Raw genomic sequence first — 21,506 nt, 5'->3', positions numbered from 1 at the left:
TTCTTGCTTCACATCTCCGCTTCACCAGTGTTTCTGAGATCTCCCAAATAAACAACTTGTACACCTATGCTTGTCTCAAGTCTACTTCTAGGGGAACCCAACCTGAGTTGGGAGTCACTCACGGGCAGCTAATTCCTGGTGTCCCAGCTATACGGCTTGCTGCTTCTTGAGAAGGCCATCCTCCACCAAGCCTGGCTCTTGAACATTTCTGCACAATCTATCATGGGATGCAACAGTACATAAAATGGCTCATCTATATAACAAACAGATATATGGTGGCTTGATCACCTATGACTTTCAAGACTAGATCCTCAAAGACATTGCGGCTTCCTTTCTCTCGAGGGTCACTCATTGTGGGGGAACCCAGCTGCCACGTCATGGAAACACATCCAACAGTCTGTGGAGAGGCCCACATGTTGAGGAGCTGAAGCCTGCCACCAACAGCCATGTGATCTTCCAGCCCCCAGACAAGCCTTCAGATGACCACAGCCTCAGTGACATCTTGACTACAAGTACAAGAGACCCTGAGCCGGAAGCCAGCTAAGCCACTCCCAAATTCTTGATGCACAGAAGTTGTGAGACTGTACTGTCTATTGTTTTAAGCCACTGAATTTCAGGGGTAATGTGTCAACCTAGCAGTGAGATAACCAAAACACCTATGCACATTTTGATCATTAGTGGGGGTGGGAGAAAGAACAAGAAGAATTCATCAGTATTTCAGGGAGTGAACGCAACAGAAATCAATATTTCTTGCCTTATTCTCTATCAAATCAAGGTGCCATACTGGGGATAATTTACAATATAGAGAATTCTCATGGAAGCAGAATTTTCAGGCTGAGCAAAAATTCAGAGAGCAGAAAAATCTTCATTATAAAATAATAGATAGACCTAGGTCGAGAGAAAGCAAGTGATTTTCCTAAAGATATCATATACATTTTAGAGGGATCCGCATCTGACTTTGAGGCAACAGGCAAATTCTGAGAAGTTGTGGATTCTAAGAAACTCCAGAAGTCTACATAGTGATTTTTCCTGCACCAGCACTGAGGACTCACAGATATATTTACAATTTCCAAGAGATAAAACTGCCCGTGGAATTCCAATAGAGGATCAATAGGTAAAACTGATTTGTTTTCTCTTTAAGGAAAATTATTAGACTCTTTCCTTAAACAAACCATAAGTCCTGCCACACAGACAGAAAGTAAGTGTTGACTCATATCCAGCTACTTCTGCAAACAATTGGCTTGCCATCTGACTATTCTAGCCTTCAAAAAGAAGATTGGTTGAGGATAAACCTATGAGCTGGAGATGCCCTACAGTGGCTGCCTACCTATTGGGCTTTTTCTCCAGCTCTTGAAAAGATTTCTTTTCAGAAGCAATAATAAGGGTTGGTCTTACTTTGTGGAGTCCCAGATAATGTCAGTCGGGTGAAGTCCAATGCCTATACGACCCATAGGAATTTTTTAAAGCCAACCAGACAGCTTTAGTACCAGCCAGATACCCAGAAATACTTCAGAAAGAAACCTTTTTCAAAGGCATGCTCTCTTTTCTCTCCCCTGCAACATCTTTTTATAAATAGTAATAGTCCTGGAGTTTTATAAATGTGACTTTCATACACAATTCTATGTGACCTAGACTGCCTTCCTCTTCCACCCAACCAGGTACCACTCTTTCCTTGATCACTCCTTCCCAATTATATTGACTTGTTTCGTAGTTTCTAAAATGAAATGGATTCTTTCCTACCTCAGGGCCTTTGCACTGTTATTCTTGTCATCTGGAATGTTCTGATCTCCTGACTCTTAGATGCAGTTCAACGTTCAATGTCTCAAAGTTTAAGTCTCAATTCAAATGTCCCTACCTCAGAGGAGCCTTCCCTGCTGACTGTGGGCACCCTTCCCCCTTTCTATCTGCAACGGCCAACTTAGGTAAAATCCCTAGTGAGTCAATGAAAACTAGTCTCACTGTTGCTGGGAAGGTATTTTGTAGAAATGATTAGGTCTGTGGTCAGTTTCCTTTAAGCAATAAAGGTTGCCTTCTGGGGGATCTCTGGGTGGCTCAGCGGTTTATCATCAGCCTTTAGCCCAGGGCCTGATCCTGAAGATCTGGGATCGAGTCCCATGTCGGGCTCCTTGCAGGGAGCCTGCTTCTCCCTCTGCCTGTGTCTCTGCCTCTCTCTCTCTCTCTCTCTCTCTCTCTTTCTCTCTCTCTCTGTCTCTCATGAATAAATAAATAAAATCTTTAAAAAATTTTAAAAAAAAAGGTTGTCTTCCATAATCTGTCCTGAGCCAATCAGTTGAGAGGTATTAAGAGCAGCTCTGAGTTTTCCCTGAAGAAGAAATTCTGCCAATGGAAAGCAGGTTCAGCTTGTGCCTGAGCCCCAGCCTACCCTCCCGATGGACTTGCCTGTCCAGCTCCTATAATTGCTTATGTCAATTCCCTGCAATAAATCTCCAAATACAGATATCCTGTATAGGCCTCCCGGTGGAGCCCTGAATGATACACCATCCCAGTTACTCCACTTACTTCCTCAGTACCGCCTGACTGAGGAAATAAAAACGCAGGATGCAATTTTGGTAAATACACCTGAAAAAGTGGTTTTTAAAAATCTGATATTTAAATTTAACTGGACAGCCTGTATTTGATCTGGCAACCCGGGAGAAGAGCAGGTGAACAAACAGGAGGACACCAGACTCACCCCATCCCACGTTTACAAGTAGATATCATTTACCTCCAGGTAAATAACCTGGAGAGTGATCTGAAGACTAGCAGAACAAACTCCACAACTAAAATGTAGAGAAGCAAAAAAATAAAATAAAATAAAATAAATAAAATAAAATAAAATAAAATAAAATAAAATAAAATAAAATAAAATGTAGAGAAGCAGCATCTGAGAGGTTAGGAAGGGCTGGAGGGAGGGATTACAGGGTTGGGGGTGGTGGTGGAGGGGAAGCAGAGAGGGGAAAGCAGCAGGGACTCCCTGGGAGAAGATGTATCTCCAGGACTTCTGGGTTGCAAACCAGATGGCCTGGATTCCCTGACTTTGTATAACCAGCCGCCCGCCCGTGGAGCCTGGAACTTTAAGTGCCCTGACTCAGCGCTGGGCAAGCCAGGAGGGCAAGTGACCTGACAACCCTACTTGTCACAATTTGAGCTTACCTCCTTTACGGATTTGCTTGTGTGCTTATTACAGGTCTCCCCCATCTAGTCGGGAAGCTCCGGCAGGGGACTTGCCTGGAGAGTTTGTGGCTGTTATCTTTAGTTCCTGAAATAGTGCCTGGCACAGAGTGGAGTGGGTATTTAATAAATATGTATAGAGGAATGAATAAATGAATGAATTTATACTATCTGCACATTCATGCTTTCTGCTTTGAGAGCTCCAAATCATCCTTCACTCCCAGAAATCAGGTTTCAGTTCATGAGCAGCTGAATGGGTGGAATCAAAGTGTGTGGTCTTCCTTTCCACCTTGCTACTGTGATTGCCCAGGAGAGTATTAGTTAGTGTGATTATTTGACTGTTTTAAGAGCGCTTGGATCTTATTATTTGGGAAAAATGAGCAGAATATGGGGAAACAAAAGTGCTGATAGCAATGATAAGAGGCTTGTCTCATAAACTTAGTATAATCATGATGACGATGGAAATCGCAAGGCATGCCAAATACAGCAAATCTTCAGGCCCTATCAGAAGCTTACAGAACTCAGACTGCTTGGCTGTTCAATTATGAATGGAGAAAAAAGAGCAATAATCAGAACGTGCACGGAGTCCCACAGCTCGTCACTGAGGACTGGCTGAAAGTCAAATGAGGAAGTTTTTCTTTTAGCATCTGGAGGCAGAAACCACTTTCAGGAAGTGAATCTATTGTTTGATGTGGGGCACTGGCCTTCTGTTCTGCCTGCAATTTAAGCCTCTGTTCAAGTGGCACCTCTTCCCTGTAGACTTTCCAGATGTCCATCAACCCACCCCCAAGGGCCTTTCTCTCTTTCTCTTCCCTGTGGAAACGTAGGTTTTGCAACCATGTGAAACACATGTTCTCACTTTCACTTATATTTTAGTTACCTGCTTATGACTCCACTTCTTCTTTTAGATAGCAGATGCCTTAAAAGTAGGGAATATTTTACAAAACCTCTTCCCCCCCCCCCCGCCCCAATACACACAGAGCCTTGTGTACAAAGTTCCATGGTGGAAATCACTCTGCACTTAAAGCTGAAAGGCCTGGGTTCAAATTCCAGCTCTGCCCTTTGAAAGCTGTGTGCCCCCTCTGACAAGTCACTGCAAGCCTCTTGGGGGCGCAGTTTCCTCTTCTGTCAAACAGGGAGGCGAGTACAGTACTTAGAGGTCCTATTGATGTAGATTTCCGCAGAAACAGGAATTGGAAATGTTGGCTGAATGAGTATCTATGTGGGCCCAAAAATCTTCACAAGAGTTGGAAGAGAATATAAAACTCAGGTTTGTAAAAAGGCAGGGATGTCTCTGGATTCTGGTGGAATATGCCTATCAGCCCTATTCCTACCCATCTACCAAGGGAGACTGAAAGTATCTCTTCCTGAAAGAATTCTATTCTGCCTGCTCTAGTGCCTGAAACCTCCACCACTCCCCAGGACACCTGGTTTGCAAATGTCTATGGGCTGAAGCATCTGATATCTATGGACTCTAGGCTGGAATCAGTGTATGTCCAGCCCAGCTAAACGGAGGTAAAGTGGTAGGTAAAGTGGAGGTGAAGAGAAAGCCGTGCATTGGAGGCCGGGAGACAAGTGCTTCTGCTCCAGCTCTGCGATCTACCACCTATTCGGTCTTCTGCAGCCTTCTCTAATTCAACGTCTCTTACCTTGTTTCCTCACTTATGAAGCATGCCTGATAACCACACCCACCCTCACAGGACTGATAGGACACGGCTTCTCAACCTTAGCACTATTTACATTTTTGTCTGATCATTCTTGCAGGGGCTATCCTGTGTTTAGCAACATCTCTGGCCTCTACCTACTAGAGGGAGCCAGTAGCCTCCTCAGTTGTGACAACCAAAAACACTTCCAAATATCACCTTCGGGACAGCATCAACCATTGCTAAGAATCACTGGAGTAAGATTCTGATGCTTCTGTGCCCCTCTCTCAAGGACCCCTGTAATTATATTGGGCCCAACAGGATAATCTCCTTATCTCAAGATCCTTAACTTAATCACTTCTACAAAGTCCCTTTTACCATGAAGGGTAACATACTCATAGGTTCTGGGGATTAGGATGTGGATATCTTTGGAGTGGGGCATCATTCAACCTACAGCAATCTACTAACTGTCCCCTAGTATCTGCCTCACAGGCATTTACCCCATTCCTAGTTCCCCAAAACAGCATAACTCAAGTCCAGAAACTCATCTAAGTTTCGTTAGCTCAAAAGTCTCAGATCTCATCCCCTAAATCATCTAAATGAAGTGTGGGTGTGACTCTTCATATGATCCATCTAGGGGCATAATTCCTCTCCATTTATGGGTCTGTAAAATTGGCAAACAAGTTATCTATCCCTTGTGGTTTAGAACCCCCTCGGGATACCTTACACACATTCTTATTCAAAAAGGGAGAAAAGGGAAAGGAAAAAAGGACCCCCTGGTCCCAAGCAATTTCTAACTCCAATTGCGCAAAATCCATCAGGGAGCCAAGAGCCTGGCTCCCAATTCTGCCCTGAAGCCCATGGCTCTGATCTCTCCTTCTTTTTTCTTTTTTAACTTTTTTTTTCTTTTAAAGACTTCACTTGCTTATTTGAGAGATAGAGCATGAGAGGTGAGAGAGGGGCAGGAGGAGAAGCAGGGAGCCTGATGGCAGGCTCGATCCCAGGACCCTCAGATCATGACCTGAGCTGAAGATGCTTAACTGACCCCTACCCTCTCCTTCCTTTTGCATGACAGGTAGCATTTGTTTGCAGCTGACTAGTTTTATCAGCCTGTTTCCTGCTAATAAAATTTAGAGGGTCTGATAGTCTTCTTTCACTTTATTCTCCTCATCCTTTCAATCAGAGCTGCCAGTATTTCTGCTGATGGAATACTCTACAAAGTCTGGTAGATCTCCTATGTATGTCACAGGGATTCACTACATTTGGCTCTCAGGCCAAATCTGGCCCATTGTCTCTATCTATAAATAAAGTTTTATTGAAACAAAGGCACACCTGTTTCCTTATGCATTGTTGATGGCCAGGCTACTATTACAATCCAATAACAGAGTGGAGTAGTTACAACAGATACCATATGACCTACAAAGCTGGAATGCTTTACTGGAGCCCTTAACAGAAAGTTTGTGGATCCTGGGACACAGTAGAAACTTAAAAAAAAAAAAAAAAAAAAAAGACAGGTTTGGGTGGGTTACAAAACCAGTGCCACATGGAGGGGGTTAGTGTTTCAGAGGTGGTTGTGGGAGGTGGGAGGAAGAAAGTGAGAGGAGGTGAGGACTGAACAAAGAGGACAGCACAAAGTTGAAAAGTAAACTTGATCTTGGTTATGCGGCCTTGGAAGCCCGGAGCCAGAGTCCTGAGCAGTAAAAACACAATGAGGCAAAGTAGTCGACCAAAAGAACGTAAGGCAAGAAACCCAAAGTGGGCTCAACTGAAACAGAAAAATCACAACCAGAGCGGAGCATCCAGTCCCTTAATTTGCAGGAACCACGTGGCTTCCTTGTCCTCCTCCCTCCGACGAGTATTCTGCTGTGCTTACACATTGGGCAGCACTAGCTTAATTCTCCGGGCCAGCTTCAGGCTCCTAATAAGCCTCTCGCCTTTGCTTTTACTCAGTGGAAATGAGAGCACGCTGAGGGTGAGGTCTGTGTGTGGTTTTGGGGGCTTGCACAAAAAGACAGCTTGATTAGCCTTATTTAAAATATGATTGCTCCTTGAATCCCTGTGCATAAATCAACTCGAGGTGATTGTGACTGTCACAGGCCCCCGCTCGCCTGGTTACCCGTTCAGAGTGTGCTTGCGCTGAAACAAAGCAGGACAAATTAGAGGCAAAGACCCACTCGGGGTCCTAGACGTTAATAGAAACTGATTTTCCCTTAAAAAACAGCTCACTCTGGGAGTTGTAAATAGGAAGAAATAAACTACTCAAAAGAAGCTTTGAGAGCACGGCCTGGAGCAGGCTTGGCTATTGGAATGGAACCGGTTTGGGGTTTGGGGTTTGGGTGGAGATGGCATGTCAAATTTTGCGGTTACTCCCTAAACACACACAAACTGTTTCAATATCAGATTTGAATATGCTGCAACTCCCCCACTCCCACTGCCACGGCTCCTCCCCAAACAGCTAAGCCAAGAGCCCAGGACAGTTTGCTCTCTATGCTGATAGACTTTCTGGGGTTAGCAGGCAATGTATTCTATTTCAGGAAATCAGACCAAATAAAAATCATTCCAATTAAAAAGCGCCACTGGGCAAATAGAACAGCAAGTGCCCACCTCACACAAAACAGATCAACCACAGAGTTCAGCCTTTCATATGTGTTGTTGATGGCAGAGTGGCTGCCTAGAGTTTATTCAACGGGATAAAAGTTGCCTGGTAATTTGCACTGAGAGGACTTTTCTCCTACACAGCCATCACAAAGTATTTTGATGTGCTTATCACTTACAACAGCCCAGAGGAGGAAAGGAATCTAAAAGTGATTTTGATTTCGAATACTATAGAACCTGGTAATTATATGGCTTATTAATGCTGAGCCTCAGATAATACCTGATACATTTTGAGAAGCACACACACACACACACACACACACACACACACACACTTGCAGAGTCACCACTTAAGCCCCTGAATATGCTTCAATAAAAACTTGAAATATGGGGCGTCCTGTAGGGGTAACTCATCTTATTGAGGGAGTCAGGTTCTCAATTTTCACAAAAATAAAAATTAGCTACAGTTAGGTTTTGGAAAATCCCCTCCAATGCCCACAAGTCCAGCAAGATGCTCAACTGTGAGAGGCTGGAACTCACCCTCCAAAGTGTCCATCGTCCACTGGGTGGGATGAGAGCAAGGGTTGGCTGCACTGCTGAATTATCATTCCCTTTGCTTGCTCCCTTTGTTGAGGACATAGGGGTGAATTCACTTTGGTCAGATATGTAGGTTATTTAGCATTAGCTTGATGAACAATCCCAGGAGTGTTAACCCCCACTACCAACATGAAAAGTACGAGGGTGCTTCTTGTAGGAAAAGTTCCTGATCACCAGCGTTCCCACTACCTAATGATGAAAACCTTCCATTTTTTCATCAAGAACACTACCAGCATCTTCCATCACTTTTTGTTTCTTTTTCCCTCCTAAACAGACTGACTTGGCCATGTGAAGATTAATAAACCTTTGCTCTCTTTTTCCCTCTCTCTCGTTAGCATTTCCAAACGTAATGCTCAAAGCTTCCCATGGAGACAGTGCCCTGAAATTTCAGACACCTCCCAAAGACTCCTTCCTACGCCAATGTCAGCATTTGAGTATGGAATACGCAATTTCTCCGGCACAACCTGATTTCTGCAAGTTAGAAGGTGATGGGTGGATATATGAACTTTGTTTTTCACTCTTTTAATTAAAAGTGCCAGGAACCAACTCAAAGCTTAAGAAAAAGAGGCAAAAAATTTTGACTCATGCAAATGAAAATCTACCTGTAGTATCAGTCTTGGGATTCTAGTGACAGAGATGATAAGGATCTCTTCAAGGGTTGGGTTGTTGTTTCTCTATGGGTTGGCCTCATTCCCTCCTGTGACAAGAGGATTCCTCACGGTTTAGGGGTTTGGTGAACAGCATGCTTTACTCAACACCAACACTCAACACCAGCTTGGCTTAGTGCCCCGAGGGAGAGAGGGTCTCTCTTCTGATGTCCACAGATGAGTCCCACAGAAGGATTCTGAAGGCTATGCTGGGTCACGTGCCTCCTCAGCCCACTTGGGTGGGGGGGTGCAGATTCGGCTCTGTGATTGGCCAGACTTTGATCTGGTGCCCACCCTGGGGCCAGAAGGACGGACCAAAGAGTTTGGCAGCTTCACAAGCACCATATGGAGTTCATGGTGACAAAACAATTTCCCTAAGAAAGCTAAGGGGAGAGGGCAGGTATAATATAAAGGAATGCTGAGGAAGAAACAGCCACCATTCACCTCAAGGTCATACAAAAAAAATAAATAATAACACAAAAGTCTGTCTCATACCTACAATCCCACATGCAACTGAACATCTTAATGACCCTGGTGTTCAGCTAACTTCACCGGCATTATTTATGACGTCACCCTGCAACTAGTCTGTGTCATTTTAGCAGGTGGCCTAAGCGGTCAGCCCTGACCCAAAATCTGTAACTTGGAGAAGGCAGGAACGTGGTGTTTCTCCCCATTCCAGGATCTACACTTCATAAGTCAGGGTTTTGCAAGTTTTATAATTATAGTGGTTTACCCTTAAAACAGAAACAGAAACCCAATGCCATAATTGCTTGCTGTACTTGTAGCAATTTCTCCCGGCAGCTCCACGTACCACCTACATTATCCATCATCTACCACAGGGTGGATTGAACATTTGCAGAGCAAGCATTCTGCTGCCATTCCCAGCAGCAAGTCACCAGCCAGAGGTCACAAGAGTCTCTATTCCTTTCTCTTCCTCCCTCCCTGGAAGTGGCATCCTTGGGCTAGGAGCGTCTGCATCACCTAGGAACTTATCTGAAATGCAAATACTTGGATTCTGTCCCAGACCCACTAAATCTGAAAAGGAGAGTGGGGCAGCATGGACTTGTTTTAACAAGCCCTGGACTTGATTCTGATGCTAAAGTTTGCCCAATCCTGCCTTATATAATGCTCTATTGTCAGAGTGACCTCAGACCCTGCACACATATGCTTTGTCTTTTAGTTTCCTGCTCGAAAACTTCCAGTCATCTACAGAATAAATTATATTCCCAGTTTAGCCATTCAAAGACCTTAGCAATCTCATCCTCCAAATTTACTGCTCATTAGTGTGTTTATTGTTATGCATCTTATTTAGTGAGCACTTACAATGAGCCAAGCCCCCTAAAAGGTCCCTAACATATGCCGTGTATTAGTCTGCTTGGGCTGCCATAAGAAAATACCATAGACTGGGTGGTTTAAACAACAGACATTTATATTCTCATAGTTGTAGAGGTTGGAAGTCCAAGAGCAAGGTGCAAGCTGATTGGCTTTCTGGCGAGACTTCTCTTACTGGCTTGCACTCCTCTGCCTTGTTGCTGTGTCCTCACATGGCAGACAGAGCAGGATCTTGGTCTCTTCCTCTTCTTATAAAGCCACCCTCATGAACCCATCTAACCCTAATCACCTCCCACAGACCCCTCTCCCAAATGCCGTCACATTGGGGGGTGGGGGTAGAGCTTCAATATATGAATGGGGGGGGCACACAATACAGTCTACAGCATGCTGGTTCATGTAAACCTCCCACCAAGCCTCTATTCTTGAGTCCAAGGACTGCTGAGAAAACTAAGGCTTAGAGAAGCTAGGGAAGCTGTCCAAGACCACAGTTAGTAGGTAGTGGTGCCAGAGTTCGGTCTTGCTGTGGTCCTCCATCCCACACAGGGCGTCCAGTAGACCATTCTATCCATGGCTGCCCACTTTTCTAGACACATCTCATGCCCTCTTTCCCTGATACCTTGTTCATGGCACTCCCCCACCTGAGTCGCCTCCCCACACATTCCCCTCCATTTGTTTAAATGCATAGAGTCCTAGAAGACAAATCCATCTTCACCTACTGTCCCAACCAGAATGCTTTCCTTTTTATGTTTTTTCCTTTTTCTTGCAGTGACTTTCTTCATTCTTTTCCTCTTCTAACTCTGAATCCTTTTGCTCTTCACATGGCTATTTGCATATCCTGAGCAGTGTACAAGTCCCCAAAATTCCTTACTAATTTCACTTCCAAAAGCTCAGTGGATACCCTCATGGACCATTACTAATAAAGATTATTAGCATTTCTAAACATTTTGGAACTAACTGCCACATTCTAGCTATTATAGACTAGCTATTATAGACCAACATACTGTCTGGAAGGAGGTAATGACTTCAAGCAAGCAAACTGAAACAATGGGCAAAAAGTTCATCTGGCCAATAGTTTTCAAATATTTTCTTTTCTTAAAAAATCGTTTAATTTTAGGGATGGTGGAATCAAAGCAGTAACAGGACAGGGTACATTAGAAGGAATAATGTGTGAGACCACTGCCAATGGTGAGTTCTGATGTGAGAATGACATATATTAATATAAAGCAAGGATCGGCAAATTCCATCCTAAATCATGATCAGTGGGAGGGCTTGTTTAAACACAGGTTACTGCTGCCCCCAATCCTCCCTTCTGATCCAGGAAGGCAGGATGGGGCCTGAGAATTGGCTTTTCAAATCAGTTTCCAGGTGATGCCTATGCTGCTGGTCTAGGAACCACACTTGTAGAACCACTGATCAGAACAGAAAGTCCTCCTTGTTGTTGGAGATATTGAGGTGGATGGGCATATATCATTCAAATGCTTTGTCAACAAGTAACAGAAAACTTATCTAAACGTAGTTTGGATGATAGGCATTACAAGAAGTAGATCAGCAAATGATGATGTGATATATTTCTGTCCTACCATTGCCATCACATCCACTCAGCTCTTGGGCTTGCCACCTTGTTATTTTTTTTTAATATTTTATTTATTTATTCATGAGAGACACACAGAGAGAGGCAGAGATACAGGCAGAGGGAGAAACAGGCTTTCTGCGGGGAGCCCGATAAGGGACTCGATCCCAGGACCTCAGCCAAAGGCAGACGCTCAACCACCGAGCCACCAAGTTGCCCCGCCACCTTGTTATTACAAGGCGGTTGCCACAGTCTCAGGTATCACATGGGAACCCAGTAACATCTGCCTGAAGAAGAGAAGGGTTTTATTCCATGTGTCTCTTTTTATTCAGAGCATTGTCTCTCCAAGAGCGTCACGGCTGATAACCCACTGGCTATGAGAGCCACCTGACCTTCCTTGTTGGCAAGGGTCATGAAACTACCACAATCAATGAGAAAAAGCAACATCCCCTCGTAACATGGAACAGTGAACTCTTGAATTTAAGCAGGTGCTGTGGACTATGAGGAAGGTGGAGTAAGGTTCTTAAGGGAGGTAACTGACAGCGTCAGCCACAATCCCCCATTCACCTCCTCTCTGGGTGCCACTAGGGGAAACACCTAATGCAAGGAAGCAGGAGAGGGCCAAAGTCTGGCAGGGCTTCCTAGAATGCTGCATTGGAGAATGTCTGTAGCATACATCTGTGCTTCTCCTATCCAGCATCCAACTCCACTCTTCTCCAGAAGCATCCCAGTTTCTGCTGGGAACCACTTCATCCCCCTTTTAGACAGTCTCAGTGGATTGGCCAAGCAAGGTGTGCTGACCCCACCTGGCCTTCCCCGTCATCCAAGCCTGACCAATCTGAGTGTCTCTTCTAAGGATCTTAACCTTGCATAAAGTGATATAAGAATAGAACATAGTTAGAGTCGGGAGGTGTCCTCCCTTTCCAGAAAGACAGAGTAAGTCTTTAGCCCTTATCATTCTCCTTCTCCTCACATCTTTTAGCTACAGATGCCAGCGTTCCATTGGCACTGTACGTGCACACCCTCATCTAATCTTGGTGATAACCCTATGGGGGTGAGTACCACTACTGCAGTTTTACAGATGAAACAACTGAAGGTTATGATAGGTTCAGAGCTAGTAATTGGTAGAGCTTGGTATTGAATTCACACCTATCAAATTACAAAGCCCTGTCTTTCCTACAATTTTACATTATCAAGAGACACAGGGTTCTCCCCCAATAGCACAGTAAAATGGCTGAAGGTATTTTGTCCCTTTTCTCTCTGTCCACATACCCAAGTGTTTTAGTATCCACACCACACTGTTGTCTAATCTAGGCTTGTTAGGACTGGGTAGTATTTCACAATCCCCCAAACATCTGTTATTTTTGTGATCTTTCCCCCTGCTTCTGATATCAACAGAGCTTTTCCGCAGTTCAGGAGTTAATTCAGCGCCACCCCTCCCTTCTCCCTCAAGGGATGGATGGTGTGACATTGTGATTTATAATAAGATATGTGTATTGGGTCAGCTTCCCTTTTCTGGCACCGAGCTCCTAAAACCCTTGGAATTTCCTAAGTGATGAGAGTGATAAAGGTGTCTTTTGTTATTTTAATGAGGTGACATTTGGAAGACACCTAAGGATTGGGGGGTGGGGTGGGGCTGGCTGCCAGGAGAAAAAACCACGTGATTAGAGGGTTGGAACTTTGAGCCCCCACCTCACCTCTCCCCTTCTGGGGAGGGAAAAGGAACTGGAGAGGGAGTGTGATCACCAGCAGCCAGTGATTTCACCAGTCGTGCCTCTGTGGTGAAGCCTCCATAAAAACCCAAAAGGAGGAATCTGGAGAGCTTCCAGGTTAGTGCGCTTGTGGAGTTGCGGGGAAAGTGTCACATTTGCTCAGAGAGGGCAAGGAAGCTCTGCATCCTCCCGTCATATCTTCCATATGCATCTCTTACATCGGCTGTTTCTGAATTATATCCTTTCATAATAAACTGGTAATCTAGCAAGCAAAAGGTCTTTTTGAGTCCTGTGATCCTCTCTAGCAAATTAATTGAACCCAAAGAGAGGGTCGCTGGAACCTTCAGTCTAGAGCAGGTAGGCCAGAAGCATAGGTGACAACCTGGACTTGTTGTTTTTTTTTTTTTTTTTTTTTTATTTTATTTTTTTTTTTGGAGTTCAATTTGCCAACATATAGCATAACACCCAGTGCTCATTCCACCAAGTGCCCCCCTCAGTGTCCGTTACCTAGTCACCCCAACCTCCTGCCCACCTCCCCTTCCACTACACCTTGTTCACTTCCCAGAGCTAGGTGTCTCATGTTTTGTCCCTCACTGATATTTTCAATGATTTTCTCTCCTTTCCCCTTTATTCCCTTTCACTAATTTTTATATTCCCCAAATGAATTAGACCATATAATGTTTGTCCTTCTCCAATTGACTTATTTCACTCAGCATAATACCCGACAACTTGGACTTGTAACAGTCATCTGAGGAGTGCTGCCCCAGCGGCTGACTGAATGTGACCATCACTGACAGCACCTGTCATGGGCACAGCATCGCGCCATGCACCTGACGTGCAGTCTCTCATGATCTTCTGGACAGCTCTTTGAGATCAGTACTGTTACTCTTCTCGTTGGACAGATGGGGAATGGAGGCTCAAAAAAGTAAGTAATTTCCACTAGGGTCTCTCAGTTAAATAAGTGATGGAGTCAAAAGCCAGATCCAAGGGTCAAACCTCAGAGCCTGAGCTCTGAACTAACACAGGTCACTATTTTTTTGAATAAAGACCTGTGTCTCTCAAAGGTCCCTTATTGAAATGAACCTCAGCCATGCAGAAGTCACTGAAAAAAAGTGACTTTTTTTCAGTCCCTAAAGAATGGTGGGGATGAGTCTTACTGAAGCTCCCCAAGGCATGGGCTTTCACCCTGGGTGGCAATTATCTAGCGCTTGGAGCTGTCTAATTAGACAAGTGCAGGCACACTGATCTCCTTGATTCAGGTTTTTCTCATCTCTGCCTTCTGGCTTCCTTTCTTTGAACACTTCGTGCTCTGTCTAGGGGACCTCACCCACTCCCAGGTGTTCATATCCCCTACATATGGATGAATCCCAAGCTCACATCTTTAACCCAGACCCCGCTCCAAATCTCCATTGCCTTAGTTCCTCCTGCCGCCAGGATCTTGGCACCTGGATTCTCCCCTGTGTAGCAGAGGCTGGGGTGTCCCACCAGATCCTGCGGGGTCCTTCTGTTTCCCATTCCCCAGCTGCTGCCTGCAACCCTCTCCAGAGGGTTGCCCTAGGGCAAAGGCAAAGCTGCTGCACCTAGAGGTTCCTGCCTCTGGGCAGACCCCATACACTCACCTTCACCTGACCTCAGGTGTGGGCACGGTAAAGGGTAGGTGAGGGCTATGAGCCGGCACTTCACGACTGTTCCAAGAATCCAGTACAGATTCTCAGACTAGCAATCAATACCTCTCTAACCTGGCTACAAATCTTCCCTCCTACTCAGCGTCAGAGCCATTGCTTAGCCCTCAGCAGTTCCTCTGTTTTCTGGCCTTTCTGTCTCTGCTCACTCCAGTTCTGCGGCCTGAAATGTCATTTCTCTTCCAAATGCTGAATTTCTACTCATCCTTTGAAGGCCAGTGACATTGTCCCTTGGCCCATGAGGCATTCCCAAATTATGCTTGCTAGCTTACCATATGGGTTACTCTTAGAGACACACAGGTCTCTAATTGCCATGGTGGAGAAAGGAGCTTATCCATCTTAGTGCTATGGTTGAACTGTGTCCCACTAAAAGCTGTTGCAGTCCTAACCCTAAGTACCTGTGGCTTTGACCGTATTTGGATGTGGGGTCTTTGCAGATACAATCAAGGTCAGCTGAGGTCATTAGGGTGGGCCCTAATCTGACTGGCGTCCTTATAGGGAGTAGAGACACAGAGGCACACATGCATAGAATGAAGACAACATGAAGACCAAAGGGCAGAACATGTGAGCACAGAGGAAGAGACTGGAATGATGCATCTATAAGCCAAGGAATATCAAGGGTTGCTGGCAACCCCAGAAGCTAGAAGACAAACCTGGAACAGATTCTTTCTAGGACCCTCAGAGGGCCCAGAGTCCTGCCAACACCTTGATTTCAGACTTTAAGCCTCTAGAACTGTGAGAGAATAAAGTTTCTCTTACTTTAGGGGTACCTGGGTGGATCTGTCTGTAAAGCATCTGCCTTTGGCTCAGGTCATGTTCCCAGGGTCCTGAGATGGAGCCTGCTTCTCCCTCTCCCACTCCCTCTGCTTGTGCTCTCTCTCTGTCAAATAAATAAATAAAATATATATATTTTTAAAGTTTCTATTACTTTAAGCACCCCAGTTTGTGGTACTTGGTCAGAACAACCCAATGTAGTACACCAGTCTCTCATACAGTGCCCTCCATAGAGTAGGCAACTGACAATGGTTTGTTGAATTCACATGGTGGTGACTTATTTCTCTCACTAGTTCTTTTAGAAACAACCTAATGCTTATTGCATGGCAATGTACTTTGCCATATGTTGGTAGAAACTCAAATTTTCTAGACCTTTGGTTGTTTCATTCCACATCTGTAAGCTATCCTCTCCTCACCAACTGCCTTTACTGATAAATCCTGTATGTATCATATTCGTGAGGGAGAAGAGAGCTTACAGTAATGTATTAGTTACCTAATATTGCCCTTAATAAGTGCTCTAGAAGTGATTGTCATGTTGGTCAGGTACTGTGGCCAAAGGGGGTGGTATCTGTGGTCAAATGAGACCGGAGGTCTCTTATGTCACCTCTACGATGCTAAAGGGCAGGAACTCTGGAGCCACAGTAAGTTCAAGTCCTGGCTGTGCCACCTACTGACTCTTATGAGTTTATACAACAAGGTGTGTCAGGGTGGTGCAATTGGTTTAACGTCTGACTTGGTTTTGTCTCAGACCCTGAGATCAAGCCCTGTGTCAGGCTCCACACTATGTGCGGAGTCTGCTAAAGTTTCTCTCCCTATTCCTCTGTACCCCCTCTCCACCTCATGTGCATTCTCTATCCCTAAAATAAATAAATAACTTTTAAAACAATAGGAGTTTGTACCTCCGTTTCCTCTTCTGTAAAATGGGGCTGTAGATTATACCTATCTCATTTCTGCAAGGTTCTGATGTGGATTTAAAAAATTCATGCATGTAATAGGCTTAGAATGGTGAAATTAGTGAACGTGTGAGAAATGACTATCAAAACATTGATTAGTCCTTCCTCTCCTCCTAATCTGACCTAACAAGGCCCAACCTCACAATGTGTACAGTTCCATCCAGTAAGTCAGGCTTCCCAAATGCAGCAGTCACTGGAGATACCGTGCTGAGCCAATTGGCATAGGCGTGGAGAAGAAAAGAACTCTGTTATTTGCTGAATGGCTCTGGCTCCAATCTCTATGTGCAGGAGCCCATCGTTATGACTGCCTTTTGACAAACTCTGCAGGGCTCTCAGTTGGGAGTCAAGCCTTGATTTATCGTATTTTAGAATAACCTCCATAAGCTCATGTTAATCCAGTCTCTGGGCAATAGCCTGTCCAAAGAAACAGAGAGAGGCAGCCTAAGGTAACCTCTCAGATGAGACTGAAGAGGCTTCCACCCACAGCCTGCTGCAGCTTCTGTGCCCCTCTCCCCACAGCTGACAGCTGCTCTGGAACCTCTGCCCTCTGACTGTCTCTCAATTTTTCATTTTCACCTTTCTGCTCCCACTTCCATGGACACCCAGGCTTCAGTGTCTTTGAGGTCCCACTGCCCTTCCATCCAACTTTCCAGAGCCATATCTCGCCACCATCCCCGCAAGCTACAGCGCCAAACCTTGGAACAGCCTGCAGATCTGATTCTCAGGAGAGGACCTGGAGAAAGGAGGAACTGAGAGGCTAGCCCCTCAGTTACAGGTATGTGGGGTGAAAGGCAGAGGGAGGGAGCCAGGTGTCCTGTCCTGCATCACACTCTGTCTCACAGCCTTCCTGCAGGCAGCCCCTGGAGGCCAGCAGATTCCCACCCTACATCCTTCAGTCCCCTCGGTCTGCAGTGCCCCCCAGCCTCCACCCCTCCCCTACCTAGGCCCCTTCCCTACCTAATCTTTTTTATTTAATTTAAATCTAAATAACCACATTAGGCTATTTAGCCACTAGGCTAGTTACCACCCATCCCTCAAGCCTCAACGCAAATGTCTCCCCTTCAGAGAAGACTTTGCAAATCCACTTACCCATCTTGCCTACCTCTGTCCTAGTGCTTCTACCCTTGGCCATTGGGTTGTTTTGTGGTTTTTTGAGTTTTTTTCATTCATGGCATTCACCATAATTTGCAATCATTTGCTAATTTGCTCCTCTTCCCCCGCACCCGCCTTTTTTCCCCCTCTCACAGCCTCTTTAGAAACCCAGCTCCATGAAATAAAGAAACTAAGGTCGATGGAAATAGAAACTCTACAGAAACATCCCAGGAGTCAGGCACTTGATAGGATTCTCAAGAAATAGTTACTAGTAAATAAACGATTGCTTTGTGTTTTCCACTCATTAGGAGCTGTGTGACCTTAGAAGAATCACTTGACCACCCTGGGCTGTCACCTGAAAGGGGATGATGAAACTTGCTGCGACTTCCTCCTGAGGTAGTCACAAGGACCAACCTTATAAAGCTTATAAAGCTATCACAAAACAACTCCAAAATGCAAAGCTTTACTGTTTAACAATATGAACGGAGTGGTAAGATTGACATTTCGTTAAGATTTACACAGCACCCCATGGCACAAGTTGCTACCCAGAGGGACACATTTTGCTCAACCATTCTCTTATTCTGCTTTTTCACCCTTTCACCCTTTGAACCATCTCCCCATCGCCCCACAGTACTTTGCAGGGCGAGCACTCACAGGACCCTGTGCGTAAATGAAGGCGCTGCTTGCTGAGCGCGGCCCCTCTCCTGCTGTCAGCTGGCAAAGTGGCCCTCTAAATAGAGAACAGCTTTCTCTCAGGAAAATGCACGTCGCTTTCCACTGCTGGTGTGGGCTGTCATCATCATACTGTTCAGCTCCCGCTGCATTATGCAGCCTGCTGTCAGCAACCAAAGGTCTCCAGGAGAAACAGTGCCTGGCCTTTTTCAAAAAAATAAAAAAATAAAAAGAGGAAGGGTTTTGCTGAAGGGACTGAACTCCTTCCCACAAAAAACAACAACTCTACCCTGCAAAGAAAAACGACCTAAGCCCCCAGCCTCATCACACTGGAGCCTGGCTATTATTATTCAGCTGACAAAATGCCCGCTTTTCATATTTGCACCTGGAGTCACCAATGAGTCACATCTGGTCGCCGAGTGCTTTCCTGCATTGTGATTATTAGGGAGTGTGTTCCTGCTGCCTTGGACTGGGACTGACAGGGAGGGTGGGGGCCAGGGTAACAGTCTCGCCTTCTGTCCTAGCCCTTGAAAGTGATCTTGCCTCTCTCTCTCCCCCACCCATCTGTGCCCCCAGCCCCATGTCACACACCAACTGCACTTATGCAGGGCTTAGGAAGATATGGCCATGCTCTTGATTTAAAATGAATGGAAAATAAAAAAAATAAAAAATAAAATAAAATAAAATAAAATGAATGGAAAATAATCTAGATATGTGCCAAGTTGACTGCATCTCAGTTTTGTCCCACCCAAGTGAGTGTCATTGCCTGCTATCTGTATGCCTGGTAGCAGCCAAAGGAAACAGATGGTGGCTAATTACTACCCCTTTCCAGAATGTTCTAGAGCAACGTTCTCCAGTAGAACTTTCTGCAATCATCAAAATAGTCTGTATCTACCCTGTCCAATGTGGTAGCCACTAGCTGCAGGTGGCGACTGAGCATGCAACATGTGGCCAGTGTGACTGAGGAGCTGAATCTTTTTTATTTAATTTAAATCTAAATAACCACACGTGACTACAGTACTGGACAGTGTGGTTAGAGAGAGCTGCCTTTTCAACTTCAGCGTGGACAGGAATCACCTTACTAAAATGCAGACTTTGAAAATAACAAAAACAAAAAAATAAAAACAAAATGCAGATTTTGAATTAGTAAGTCTGGAGTGGAGCAAGATGGGTTTTTTTTTGTGATTTTATTTTTTTAAGTAATCTCTACACCTCACATGGAACTCAAACTTACAACTGTGAGATCAAGAGTCATATGTTCTACCAACTGAGCCAGCCAGGCATCCCCTCTGTGTTTCTAACAAGCTCCCAGGGATGCTGATGGTACTGGCCACCCATCCACCCTTTGAGGAGCTGGGAGCTGTGATTCTCAGACTTGATTGCACACCAGGCTTCCCTGGAGAGCTTTAAAAATATTGCTGCCTGGGTCCTATCCCTAGCGATTCTGATATAAATGGCCAGGGTGTGGCTGAGACACAGACATGCTTAAAAAGCTCCCCAGGTGACTTTAGTGGACAGCCAAGGCTGAGAACCACCCACACTGCACTGCGAATGACCTAGTTAATGCTTTTTAAAATAACTCATCATCCCAGAGAACAGAGCACTGGCTTTATAACAATCTCTGAAGGGATCTTATTGGTACACAGCCAAACCGTTAGGGAGTTTAGGCTGCTTTTGCCCATCCAGACTAGAAATGGGTAATAAGTTTTTTGTTTTTGTTTTTGTTTTTTTTTTGGAACAAGTTTTTGACAGTCAATCCAATTAGAGCAGATGTGGCTCAGGAGAGCCTGGGGGAGCAGAGGTGAGGTGTGCAGAGCTGGGAGGGCTGAGCCCTGGGGTGTGGGGGGACACTCCCCTTGCAACTGCCTGCAACTCTGCAGTCCCTACCCTGGATCCAGTGTCTCTCCACAGCACCACAGGTGCTGGCTGAGTCTATTCCTATAGAGACCTATGGCCAGAGGGGACAAGACCCCAGGCTCTGGAGTCAGAGTACCTGGATTTGAACTCCAACTCTGCTGCCCATCAGGTCTGTGATTCATACAGGTCACTGAAACTCCCCGTGCCTTGATTTTCTCACCTCTAAAATGGGATAAGTACAGCTCCTTGCTCACCACTGCGGGAGCGAGCAGTTACAATTCCATTCCATTTTGACCTCACTGAATTCCTTTTAGTTCCTGAAGCCCCTCAGCTCCCATTTGTCCCCGGCCTCCGCCCAAGCTTGGGCTTCCTGCCTGTAATCAGTCCCTTCCCCTTGAGGCCTGGTTACTGCTCCGGATCTTCTTAGATTAGCCCCATCGGCATCTCCACCCAGGAGCCTTCCTTTTCCAGTCCTTGTGAGCCCCACACTTATTAGTACTTGGTACAGTTCACTCATTCAGTAAGCATTGTCTGAGCACCTACCATGTGCCGTGTACTCTTCTCAGCTCTGAGATTACTAAAGAGAACAAAAAAAAAAAAAAAAAAAAAAAAAGACTTTAAAAGAAAGAGAGAGAGAAATCTCTACTCTCACGGGGCTTATTTTCTGTCAGAGACTGACCATCAACAAGGAAACAAAAGAGAAAAGAGAGCAAGAATGCTGGGTGGCCGGAGGTCCTCCGGGAAGAGTGAGGACTGCAGAAAACCCCTGGAGATGTGGAGCAAGCCACGTGCGTACCCAAGGGGAAAGCATTCCAGGCAGACGGAAGAGCAAGTGCAAAGAGAAAACTGCAACGTGACATTGTGTGAATCACTGGATTCATCTCTAACACGCAGCCTAGATATAGACTCCATGGCAGGGGCAAGGAATCGCATGCCTCGTTCTCAGGACCTGGCTGCTTGGCATGCAGTAGGCACTCAGCATGTGCTGAATGAATGCGCTCACAGGGTGTTCCAGCGTTCCTGGAGAATGCGTGTGTTGGGGACCCAGGGTGGAGGAGTGGTTATATATTCACTGAAAAAATCTGCTGCCAGTCTCACTGCCTCTCACCTGTGGAAAATAACTACTGGGAGAAAAATCTCTTGAAATGGAGTACTCCTCTTCCTTTCTCACATTTCCTTTAAATGATCCTCCTTCTACCCAGCCAGAGG

General features: G+C 45.3%; 1 long non-coding RNA gene across 1 annotated transcript in view; it reads right to left on the bottom strand.

Annotated features, from left to right (window-relative positions):
* Positions 1 to 20,567, bottom strand: part of LOC119877303 — a 57,716-nt gene extending 37,149 nt beyond the window's left edge. Inside the window, exons 1-2 of the long non-coding RNA XR_005374423.1 lie at positions 20,434 to 20,567; positions 18,423 to 18,644 (exon numbers count right to left, since the gene is read on the bottom strand). This is a non-coding gene — a long non-coding RNA (uncharacterized LOC119877303). The remainder of the gene's footprint in view (positions 1 to 18,422; positions 18,645 to 20,433) is intronic.
* Positions 20,568 to 21,506: the final 939 nt, after the last annotated feature.

This window comes from Canis lupus, chromosome 20 (assembly GCF_011100685.1).
Source record: "Canis lupus familiaris isolate Mischka breed German Shepherd chromosome 20, alternate assembly UU_Cfam_GSD_1.0, whole genome shotgun sequence".
Lineage (NCBI taxonomy): Eukaryota > Metazoa > Chordata > Mammalia > Carnivora > Canidae > Canis > Canis lupus.
This window is presented reverse-complemented; position numbering and strand designations above follow the sequence as displayed.